Below are 9775 nucleotides of genomic sequence, written 5' to 3' on the forward strand. Positions count from 1 at the left end.
CGAGACGCCGCGAGGACGACACGCTCCCAACACGAGGCCCACGCCGCGGACCATACCGGGCGCGGCCGCGCCGGCGGATGCGGCCGGGGCTCACGGGCGGGCGGGGGCCGCAGCGGGCCCACCCCCAAAGCACACGGGCAAGCGAGGCGCAACGCCGGGGAGACGGGGAAACCACCCCCGACCCCCTCGGGCGGGGTCGGAGGACCGTGAACCGGCGGGAGGGAGACCACGCCAACGGGGAGCGGCGGGAGACCGGACGGCGGCCGACCCCCGGCGAGAAGCGGAGGATGAGGACGGGCCCAACGCCTGACACGCGGCGGCGACGCCCTCGCGCGGACAGGTGGAGGAGGAGGGGAGGAGGTCGACGAGCGACTTTGACCCCGCGAGGGGGGAGAGAGGGGGGCCGAGCCCGCGTCGGAAGGGAGGCCGGGCCTCGGGGCAGCGAGGGGGAGAGACACCGACCGGAGCCCCCACCGCCACACCGGGACGCGCACACGGGTTCGACTCAACGCCCAGGCGCCCACCTTGGCACCCCGGCAGCTTTCCCCCGACGCACGCCTTCCCAGAGGACGGCGGGGCCGGACGGGCCCCCGCGCAGACGCACCCTCAGCCAACAGGCCCCACGGACCGGCGTGGGCGACAGCCACTAAAGCCTCTTTCTCCTCTACGCCTCGCGGGGCGTCTTTCCCCCCGCACACGCCTCCAAGAGACCAGGCGAGACGCGCCGCCGCGGCCGCGGCGGCCGGGACGCCCTTCAAACCGCAACTTCCTCCCGCCCGCCGGGCGGCCCTTCCCCCCAGGCACCCCGCGACCGCCCCGGGACCCGTGCGCGCCCGGCTGCCCCCCCCGTTGAGGAGGGGCCCGGCAGCACGGCCGCGGGTCGGCCAGACGAGGAGCGAGAGAGAAAGGAACGCCGGCGGGCGGGGAGGGGGAGCGAACCGGCAGAACGAGGACCGTCGACGGCAGGGCCGGCCGCAGCGGCACCCCCCGCGGGAGACGCCTCACAAGGGACCGGGAGGCCGCTCGGGCGGCGACCGGGCACGCGAGCCAAGCCGGCGGGAATCACACTGCACCCAACCCGGAGCAGTCCCGCCACGCCCGCGGCACCGAGCCGACCCGAAACCAACGGACAACCCCCGGGAGCCCGAGGAGACGCCAGCCGACGCGAGAGAGAACCGAGGCAGACGCCGACGCCAACCGACGAAGACCCCCGCGTGGCAGCGGGTCCCAACGTCCGACGACGCGCCGGACGCGGCCGACCGCCGGTTCCCCCAAACAAGAAGTCCGCCCCCGAGAGCGAGGCCAACCCCGCGGTTCACGGACCCTCGAGAGCCCCGCGGAGGGGGAAGGGGGGGTAGGACGGCTCCCGCGATCTCCACCGGCCGTGGGAACGCTGCCGTGGAAGGGGGGGACGAGGCGGCAACCGCAGACGCCCGAGAGCACGCGGCACGCACCACACGCGACACGACCTCGCCGCGAGAGTGGCCGGGACGTGGACGCGCGTGGGAGGGACGCACACGCGACGGAGGGCACGGGGGAAACGGAGGCGGGTGGGACCGGGAGCCCAGCGCCGCCCTTCCAAACCCACCCGTCCCGCGACGACCCCTCGCGGTGAGAGGGGGTACCGCGCACGCGGGCGTGTGCACGGCCCTTCCCCGCCACCTGCCACCAGAAACCCAATCTCCCCCACAAGCTCCGCACAGCGGCAGGTCGACAGAGCCCCGTCCCGCGTGATCCCTCCTCGTACTCGGAGCGGGGAGGCGCGGGTCGCGGTAGGCGAGAGAGCAAACGCTGCGCGCAGAAGGCTGAGGTCAGGGCGGGCAGCCGAGGGGACCATCCGGGAGAAGCCCCTCGGAGATCGTAAAGCCCTTTCCGAAGATAGCTAGAGAAGGCAAATTCCTCACTGAGGGCGGGACGAACCCAACACCGACGAGCAGCCAAGGGCTCCGTGCACGCAACGGGAAACGAGCAACAGGCGCGGGACAGAACGGGAAGGACCACGCGCCAGCTGGTGGGGGGTCTGCGGTATCGGCAAAGGTCTCTTTCTCCGGGGTCTTCTTGAGCATTCGCGGACCGGGGGGACCTGCGACAGGTCCCCGCCGAGGGCCAGGCCTCTTCAAGGCGCACACAAAGGAGGAGCCTTGACTTGAGGGAGTCCGGTCTTTAAAAAGGGCCAGCCGCGATCGCTCAGCACCACCCTAACCGCGCAGGGCCCGCGGGTGAAGGCACCAAAAACATAGGCACGGGGTGGGCGCTCACCCAACGGAAGGAGCCTTTTAACCGCACACTCAACTCCTCGACCCCCCCCCTTTTCTGTCACCGTGCAGAAAGCCGGCAACTAGGACAAGGGAAAGCGTAAAGGCACAAGCACCATGGAGCACAGGAGGCACGCCGGGGAGCGGGAAGCGCCACCGCCAACTCAGAAGCGGGCACCTTGGTGGTCAAAGCCCGGAACGCTCCAGGAGCACCGCAAGGCTCACACAAAGCAGGGCGCGTGCACACACCATTCGGGAAGGGTATGCACCGCAGCGGGTCTACCACCTTCCCCCGGCACGGGGGAAGAGGGCCGCGAAGCAGTGAACGGCGTGGGGGCAAGCGCCCCCGACACGTCCACAGGGACACCGCGAACCACAGCAACAAGTGTGCGCGGGTCAGCGCTCGTGCCGGACAGCCGCACCCCTGACTTCCACACACCACCCTGCAAAGGAATGGGGAGGAGAGACGAGGGGCCCGCTGGCAGAACGAGAAGAGCGGTCGCCATTCGCGCTGAATGACCATTCGCCATGAATGTCCGTCCCTCGCCTGGCGCGGCTTAGGCCCCGGCCCGAAGAGAACGCGGCAGCACCACATCGATCCAACGGGAGCGAGACACGCCATGCATCGGGAACAACGGGCGTGAGAGCTTTCTAACACGCACTGGACGGGAATACGAGCGAGAAGAGCGAGAGAGAGCACGGGAAGAAGTCGCTAACACTGCCACACACACACAAAAAAAAAAAAATTTACCCTTCTCGAGGGCGAGAAAAAAAAGGAAGCGTTGCACTCGGGAGGCACGTGGCGTGGAAGAACGGGACTCAACGGGCAGCGGAGGTTCGGGAACTCCTTCAAAAAAAATAAAAATAAAAAAAAAATAAAAATAAAAAAATAAAATCCCCTTCGAAGGAGAAAAGGTGCAACTCGGGAGGCACACAGCAGGAAAGAAAGGGACACACCACCAAGCAGCGGAGGTTCGGGAACTCCTTCCAAAAAACAAAAAAAAAAAAAACAAAAAAAAAAACAAATAAAAAAACCGGTCGGCCGCAGAGGAGCACGCCAGGGGGTCACTAGCACCAAACGGGAAAACCCTTCCAGTCGCACTCGGCACCAACGACTCCTACCGGTAACGGACGACAACCACCACGGGGAAATCGGGAACGCCTGACACGCGGGACGGTTGTCATAAAGCTGCCCCAGAGAGCACAGGCAAGCAAGCACGGGAAAGCAGGAAGCGCGTACTCATGGGGGGGACGCTAAGCTTCAAGCATCGAAGAGGCCCATGCGCAGAAGAAAAGAGCTAGGGCTGGACAAGCAAACAGCCTTGGTGCAAGCCTCTTCCAACGTCCTTTAATGACAAAAAGAGTCAAAAGGACAGCGTGTCAGCATATATCTCCAGGTACAATAAGGACAGATAGCAAAGATGAAAAGTGTAAAAGACACAGGGATAAACATGACAGGCCACACGGAACGTCTGGAAGTCATGTTCGGTGACGTGTCCCCAAGAGGTCCCCATGTAGAAAGAGAACCGGACCGCAAAGGAACAACTGGTCGACCTTAGAACCCTGAGTGCTCACAGACCGAGGAGGCCATGGTAGATAGCCTGGAACACAGCTTCCCCTCGGCCTCAGAAGTCCATGCTCCCGCTGGCAGGGACCGGGGAGGATCCTGGAAAAAATAAAGTCTCGGAGGCGCCCCCTAGCCGGGACACCTCGGCTCGGAGGCCGGGGACACAGCACCCTCTCGGCCTCAGAGGTCCAGGCTCCCGCTATCAGGGACCGAAGGGACTCCTGGAAAAGAAAAAAAAAAAAATCCGTGGCGCCACCTAGCCGGGCCACCTCGGCTCGGAGGCCGGGGACACAGCACCCTCTCGGCCTCAGAGGTCCAGGCTCCCGCTATCAGGGACCGAAGGGACTCCTGGAAAAGAAAAAAAAAAAAAAAAACTCCGTGGCGCCCCCTAGCCGGGCCACCTCGGCTCGGAGGCCGGGGACACAGCACCCTCTCGGCCTCAGAGGTCCAGGCTCCCGCTATCAGGGACCGAAGGGACTCCTGGAAAAGAAAAAAAAAAAAAAAAACTCCGTGGCGCCCCCTAGCCGGGCCACCTCGGCTCGGAGGCCGGGGACACAGCACCCTCTCGGCCTCAGAGGTCCAGGCTCCCGCTATCAGGGACCGAAGGGACTCCTGGAAAAGAAAAAAAAAAAATCCGTGGCGCCACCTAGCCGGGCCACCTCGGCTCGGAGGCCGGGGACACAGCACCCTCTCGGCCTCAGAGGTCCAGGCTCCCGCTATCAGGGACCGAAGGGACTCCTGGAAAAGAAAAAAAAAAAAAAAAAAACTCCGTGGCGCCCCCTAGCCGGGCCACCTCGGCTCGGAGGCCGGGGACACAGCACCCTCTCGGCCTCAGAGGTCCAGGCTCCCGCTATCAGGGACCGAAGGGACTCCTGGAAAAGAAAAAAAAAAAAAAAAAACTCCGTGGCGCCCCCTAGCCGGGCCACCTCGGCTCGGAGGCCGGGGACACAGCACCCTCTCGGCCTCAGAGGTCCAGGCTCCCGCTATCAGGGACCGAAGGGACTCCTGGAAAAGAAAAAAAAAAAAAAAAAAACTCCGTGGCGCCCCCTAGCCGGGCCACCTCGGCTCGGAGGCCGGGGACACAGCACCCTCTCGGCCTCAGAGGTCCAGGCTCCCGCTATCAGGGACCGAAGGGACTCCTGGAAAAGAAAAAAAAAAAAAAAAAACTCCGTGGCGCCCCCTAGCCGGGCCACCTCGGCTCGGAGGCCGGGGACACAGCACCCTCTCGGCCTCAGAGGTCCAGGCTCCCGCTATCAGGGACCGAAGGGACTCCTGGAAAAGAAAAAAAAAAAAAAAACTCCGTGGCGCCCCCTAGCCGGGCCACCTCGGCTCGGAGGCCGGGGACACAGCACCCTCTCGGCCTCAGAGGTCCAGGCTCCCGCTATCAGGGACCGAAGGGACTCCTGGAAAAGAAAAAAAAAACTCCGTGGCGCCCCCTAGCCGGGCCACCTCGGCTCGGAGGCCGGGGACACAGCACCCTCTCGGCCTCAAAAGTGTCTATGGTCCCGCTGGCTGGGACCGAAGGGACTCCTGGAAAAGAAAAAAAAAAAAAAAAAACTCCGTGGCGCCCCCTAGCCGGGCCACCTCGGCTCGGAGGCCGGGGACACAGCACCCTCTCGGCCTCAAAAGTGTCTATGGTCCCGCTGGCTGGGACCGGAGAGGAGGGAAGAAATAAAAAAAATAAAATAAAATAAAATAAAAAATTTAAAAAAAAAAATTGGAAAAAAAAAAAAAATCCGGGACGGGGCCCAAGCCTTCTGGTCGACCTCATCCAGCTGCCACCAACCCCTCCTTGTGTCCCAATAGGTCGTACAGCCACCCTCCTCCCCTGAAGTTCTCCAGGTACAACCTCCTAGCTAGAGATGGTCCCCAGACAGGACGGCGTCTCCGTCGCGCACACCGCCTGCTTGCCTGTCACCCTCTCACCCTGGCCGGCTCACCACAGGCACTTCCCCGTCCTTTGTCACCAACCGGGGGACAGGAGCGTTGCGGAAACTTGTCGCCACTAGGTGTCGCCCGACAGCGATCTCGATCAAGCAAACCAATACAGACTGTCACGCGCCGCCGCCGCCACACACACTCATTCCGTCTCTCCAGAGTGACCTCCCTAGCTCAGGGGGACACTCACCCACGCACAACGGGGCAGGTACCCACCACTTCTCCCGAATGGCACAAACGGTCCCGGTTGTCCCGCCGGAACACAGTGAACGCGGGATGGACTCGGGGCCAACCCCCTCAGGCACCCAGAAAAGGAAAGTAGGACGGAGCGGTGAAAACAGGCCACCTCTAAGTGAAAGGACATGCACTCTCGAATCGGTTAACAATTAGCAAGGAACAGGCACAGTTAGGAAAAGGGAGCGTCCAAACTCCGGCGTGAGGGGAGGGTGGCGGCGACCTCAGTTCCACACCATTTTTAAATGGCTCACTCATTTTTAAAACCCTCCACCGATCCCGATGGGGGGGAGGGGGGGGTTGTTGTTGTTCTCTGTTCCTCGCTGCCACCGCCAGCCGGCACTCACCAAACCACACACCTGCCACCCTCTTTGGAAGACTAAACACAGAGAGTAAATTAAAAGAATGGTGGAATGATGGTGGAATGGTTAAAATTCCCGTGATTTGTTTTCACTCTGATCAAAACATACTTATTTTGTGCATTTGCATTCCCTTGTTCACACGTGCCTCTGTGTGTGTGGTGGGGGGAGGGAGGGAGGGAGGGAGGGAGGGAGGGAGAAAGAGAGAGAGAGAGAGAGAGAGAGAGAGAGAGAGAGAGAGAGAGAGAGAGAGCCAATTTAAAAAATAAAAACATGGTTAAATACAGCCACTTTGGGAAGATTGCTAGAGAGAATGCAGTCCAGAGTATGGAGGCCAGAGCTCTGGACGCTCTAGACCACAGGTCTCCCATCTCCCATATACCAGGCACCCAGCACCACCATCCCTACTTTGTTTGTTTGTGCGTTTGTTTGCTTGCTTGTTACATTAGTTTCATCCCAAGTTAATAATTATATATTTTTTTTCTATGCACGTATTTAGTTGTGGCAGGGGAACTCCTTCTTTAGGACAGGCAGACTTAGCTAGTTAGTTAGCCAGTCAAAAGTACGTAAAAAATTTATATCAACATAAATATCATTCACTAAGAAATCCTATCTGAAGAAAAAGAAAGAAAGGAAGAAAGAAGGAAGGGAGGGAGGGAGGGAGGGAGAGGGAGAGAGAGAGAGAGAGAGAGAAAGAAAGAGGAAAACTGGCAGACTTAGTTTTAGTGTTTTTGTTATTGTTTATTCAAGATATTGTTTCAGGGCTGGAGAGACGGCTCAGCGGTGAAGAGCACTGACTGCTCTTCCAGAGATCCTTAGTTCAAATCCCAGCAACCACATGGTGGCTCACAACCATCTGTAATGGAATCCTCTCCTTGTGTGTTGAAGACAGTGACAGTGTGCTCATAAAATAAATAAACAATAAAAAATATGTTTGAAGATTAAAGAAAAAACTCTCTCTCTCTCTCTCTCTCTCTCTCTCTCTCTCACACACACACACACACAAATAAACTCTGTAATAAAAATCAATGTGACTTCATGATCAAACTTCTATAGTCAATAGGACTAGAGAGAACACATGTCTGTAAAATAAAAGCAGAACCTTTTCTGCTTTGTTTTGTTTTGCCTCAAGGTACGTTTCTTTTGGTATAGCCCAGGCAGTCATGGAACTTGCTCCGTAGACTTATCTAGCCTCAAGCTCACAGAGGTCCACTCTGCCTGCCTCGGCCACCCACACAGCTCTCTCTGCTGACTATATGTCTGCATGCCAGAAGAGGGCACCAGAACCTAGGAGGACACACCACATGGCTCCTGAGAATCCAGGTTTTGACTTTAAAAAAAAAAAAAAAAAAAAAAATTCTGACAGCATAGAGGGTAGATATCTGCCTGCCAGGCTCTTCTAGTGCTGTTTAAGGTGGGGTAATAGCCATGTGAAGGAGACAAGGGGAGAGGAAAAATCGATTGGATGAGTAGTGCTGCTGAGATTAAGGAACACACACACACACACACACACACACACACAGAGAGAGAGAGAGAGAGAGAGAGAGAGACAGAGACAGAGACAGAGACAGAGACAGAGACAGACAGAGACAGACAGAGACAGTAAGACAAAGAGACAGAGAGAGAGAGATGACAGAGGGACACACCGAGGGAAAGACATCAGGACCAGCTGAATTTCTCAAGAAAAGAAAAGAAGAGAAAGGAAAAATGTTTTCTATATACACAAATCTGTATACATGATTTGTTATAGTGTCCCATTTGGGCACTTTGGATTCAACTGTGGATGGTTGGCAGCCAGCTTGGCTGACACCTGACCTCACCAAGATGGAAGCAGCCGGCCATTAGCCCTGATGTTCCAGGTCACTTCTGTTTCTCCCTTTCCCAGCCTCTAGGGAAACAGAACTTAATTAAACTCAGTTTGCACGTGCAGAAAGGTGAAGAGGCACCCAAAAGCAGCCAGAAGCCTCAGACCATCCACAGCCACATGTTCTCCTTCTGCCTATATTACTTCTAAATGATCGTATTTATTTATTTATTTATTTATTTATTTATTTATTTATTTATTTACTTACTTACTTACTTACTTACTTACTTACTTACTTACTTTTTTTTCTTTCTTTTTTTTCGGAGCTGGGGACAGAACCCAGGGCCTTGCACTTGCTAGGCAAGCGCTCTACCACTGAGCTAAATCCCCAACCCCCTTACTTACTTACTTACTTACTTACTTACTTACTTACTTACTTATTTTTGTCATACTTAAACAATCATTCGTCCTTGAATTCCTCCTGTATGCCAGGTAGACTTAGTCAGTCAGTCAGTCAGTCAGTCAGTCATTTAGCCAGGTCAAAATAGTTAAACATAAATATCAATAAAATCAATAAAAATCAAATGCAAACCCAATAGACAGTAAGTAAAATCGAATAAACCAAAAGATACATCATAAGCACAGAGTTTCAGCCGGACATTGAAAAGCAGCAGTTACCGAAGCAGTCTCCCTCCCACACCAACACACACACAGCTCGACCACCACCTTATCTGCACATTTTCAGCTCCTGCTTTCTAGAGTTACCAAGTTTATACACTACAGAGTTTAGCAAGGCAGGCCGGTTCACCGCACCCCCAGGGTCAGAGAACATGCTAGACCAGCTCTAGGGGATGGGCTGGGGGGCAGGGGAGGGTGGGAAGAGGGGAAACAGGCAGACTTAGGTATTCTAGTTTTGTTCATTCAAGATTCCACTTCTCTCTGTTGTAGCCCTGATAGACAGACAGGCAGGCAGGAATATTTGTTTGTCTGGCTTGGGGTTTGGGTTTGGTCCATTTGTTGGTGGATTTTGTTTTGTTTTGTTTCATTTTGTTTTTCGGGAAGTGTGGTGACTTAGTGCCTACACAAGCCAAGGCAGGAAAAATAAATAAGTAAAGATCTCTGAAACACAAATCTGGAGTGGGCTCTAGCATGGCCATGGACACACGCATGCACAGACGCACGCACGCACGCACGCATTGTAGACACGCACTCAAGGACACACTGGATTCTACAATGTTTGGTTTCTGAGTGTGTGTCATACAGAACCTAACAGAATATGTAATGAACTCTGGCAGTGACAGCAGAAACAACCTATGAGAAGGCGTCCCTTGCAATATTAAAATGGCAGGCTAGCCAGGTGACAGTTATCTTAACCAATCTGATGTAGGCCTCATTCACACGGCATCTAGGCCTTAACAGTTAATTGTATCTGTTTCTTTATTTTCCTCTTAGGCCATCACATTGTTTTACCTAGACCTTTAACAGCCAGCAGCTACCAGCCTACAGCTACCAGTTTCTTTCTTTTCATAAAGAAACCCTGTCTGAAAAAACTAGGGGAGGGAGACAAACAGATTAACAGATCTCTCTCTCTCTCTCTCTCTCTCGCTCTCTCGCTCTC

The 9775-nt window shown here is 56.3% G+C and overlaps 1 long non-coding RNA gene across 2 annotated transcripts in view; it reads right to left on the reverse strand.

Moving 5' to 3' along the window:
- Positions 1–6275, reverse strand: part of LOC147997642 (uncharacterized) — an 18764-nt gene extending 12489 nt beyond the window's left edge. The window contains exon 1 of one of the 2 annotated variants that reach the window (XR_015647658.1): positions 5977–6275. This is a non-coding gene — a long non-coding RNA (uncharacterized LOC147997642). Of the gene's footprint in view, positions 1–5950 lie in introns of both variants that reach the window. The other variant, XR_015647659.1, reaches the window with a different exon arrangement.
- Positions 6276–9775: the final 3500 nt, after the last annotated feature.

This window comes from Rattus norvegicus, unplaced genomic scaffold, assembly GCF_021556685.1.
Source record: "Rattus norvegicus strain SHRSP/BbbUtx unplaced genomic scaffold, alternate assembly SHRSP_T2T unassigned-0000093, whole genome shotgun sequence".
In the NCBI taxonomy this organism is placed as follows: domain Eukaryota; kingdom Metazoa; phylum Chordata; class Mammalia; order Rodentia; family Muridae; genus Rattus; species Rattus norvegicus.